The following is a 2,500-nucleotide window of genomic DNA, read 5'->3' as shown; positions in this document are numbered from 1 at the left end:
CTGGCATATCCCATATCCTTCTTATTTCTATTTTCAGATCTTGATACTTATCCATTTTTTCCCTCTCTTTCTCTTCAACTCTGGTGTCCCATGGTATTGCGACATCAATGAGTGATACTTTCTTCTTGACTTTGTCAATCAACGTCACGTCTGGTCTGTTTGCACGTATCACCCTATCCGTTCTGATACCATAGTCCCAGAGGATCTTTGCCTGATCGTTTTCTATCACTCCTTCAGGTTGGTGCTCGTACCACTTATTACTGCAAGGTAGCTGATGTTTCTTGCACAGGCTCCAGTGGAGGGCTTTTGCCACTGAATCATGCTCCTCTTTTTGTACTGGTTCTGTGCAAGTGCCGGGCATTCGCGGTTGCTATGTGGTTTATGGTTTCATTTTTCGTATTGGACTTCCTACATATGGGAGAGATGTTTTTATTTCCGTCTATCGTTCTTTGAACTATCTGGTTCTTAGGGCCTGATCTTGTGCCGCTGTTATCATTCCTTCAGTTTCCTTCTTTAGCTCTCCCCTCTGTAGCCATTGCCATGTGTCATCGCTGGCTAGTTCTTTTGTCTGTCTCATTTATTGTCCGTGCATTGGTTTGTTGTGCCAGTCCTCTTTTCTGTCTGTCATTCTCCTGTCTCTGTATATTTCTGGGTCTTCGTCTACTTTTATTAGTCCTTCTTCCCATGCACTCTTTAGCCACTCGTCTTCACTGGTTTTCAGATATTGCCCCAGTGCTCTGTTTTCGATGTTGACACAGTCCTCTATACTTAGTAGTCCTCTCCCTCCTTCCTTTCGTGTTATGTATAGTCTGTCGGTATTGCTCTTGTGTGTAGTGCTTTGTGTATTGTCATATGTTTCCTGGTTTTCTGATCTATGCTGGCGGAGTTCTGCCTTCGTCCTCATTCCACTATTCCTGCGCTGTATCTGATTACTGGCACTGCCCATGTTTATCATATTTCCGGCGTTGAGTTTTGACTTGAGTATCGCCTTGATCGTCCTGCATATATTCTTTCCTGATCGTGTCCTTCATCTCTTGGTGTTTTATATCCCCTCCTTCCATTATTCCCAGGTATTTGTATCCTGTCTCATCTATGTGTTTGATGTTGCTCCCATCTGGTAGCTTTATCCCTTCAGTTCTCGTTACTTTGCCTTTTTGTATGTTGAATAAGGCGCATTTTTCTATTCCAAACTCCATCCTGATGTCCCCAGATACAATCCTTACAGTCTGGATTAGGGTATCTATTTCCTTGATGCTCTTACCATACAGCTTGATGTCGTCCATGAACATCAGATGGTTGATTCTGTTGCCACTTTTCTTGAGTTGGTACCCGGCATCCATCTTCTGTAGTACTTTTGTCATGAGAATCATGGCTACTACGAAGAGTAGTGGGGACAGTGAGTCGCCCTGGAAGATCCCTCTCCTGATATTAACCTTTGCTAATCTTATTCAAGAGCTTGTAAGTATTGTATTCCAGTTGCACATTGTATTTTTTAGGAAGCTTATGGTGTTTTCCTCTGCCCCATATATTTTCAGGCATTCTATTAGCCATGTGTGTGGTATCATGTCGAAGGTTTTATTATAGTCTATCCATACCATGCTTAGGTTGGTTTTCCTTCTCCTACTGTTCTCATTACCATTTTGTCTATCAGGAGCTGGTCTTTTTGTGCCCCTACACTTCCTTCTGCAGCCTTTCTGTTGGTGGGGGATGTGGTGTCTCCTGTAGGTAGTTGTATAGCCTTTCACTGATGATACCTGTTTAGTAACTTCCACATTATTGGTAGGCAGGTGATAGGCCTGTAGTTACTGGCTATATTTCCCTTACTCTTGTCTTTTTGTACTAAGGATGTTCTTCCTGTGGTCATCCATTTGGGTGCATGGTGATTTGAGATACAATGCTGGAGTTGTTCTGCTATTCGTGGGTGTAGGGCCTTGAAGTTTTGAGCCAGTATCCATGGACTTCATCGGGACCTGGGCTTTCCAGTTTGGCATTTTCCTTAGTTGGTGTCTGACTGTGTCCTGTCGTGATCTCTGTGAATCTTTGTTTTATTCTCCCTATTTCCTCTTCCTTGACTTCCTGGAGCCATGTTGCATGTTTGTTGTGTGATACCGGATTGCTCCATATGTTTTCCCAGAGTCTCTTACTTTGTTCGGCTTCAGGAATTTCTGGTGGTTGGTTTCTTCCCCTCTTAGTTGGCTGTATAGTCTTTTCTGGTTGGTTCCGAATAGTTTGTTCTGTTGGTATCCCTTATTCCAGGTTCATGTACCGTTGGATCTTATGTGCTTTGGCGTTAAGGCCTCTGTTTTACATCTTCTATTGTGTTGTTTAGATCCCCTCTCTTGTACTTTGTATTTCTCGTTGAGTTCCTCCCTTGTTTTCCTTGCTTCTTAGCCTTTTTTCTGCCATCTCTTTCAGTTTACTCAAGTCATATCTCATCACCATGATTTGCTTTTCCAGGCGCCTTTTCCAAGGAGGTTGCTGTTTTGGTTTCTGTTGGGTT

This window comes from Macrobrachium nipponense, chromosome 5 (genome assembly GCF_015104395.2).
Source record: "Macrobrachium nipponense isolate FS-2020 chromosome 5, ASM1510439v2, whole genome shotgun sequence".
Taxonomy (NCBI): Eukaryota; Metazoa; Arthropoda; class Malacostraca; order Decapoda; family Palaemonidae; genus Macrobrachium; species Macrobrachium nipponense.
This window is presented reverse-complemented; position numbering follows the sequence as displayed.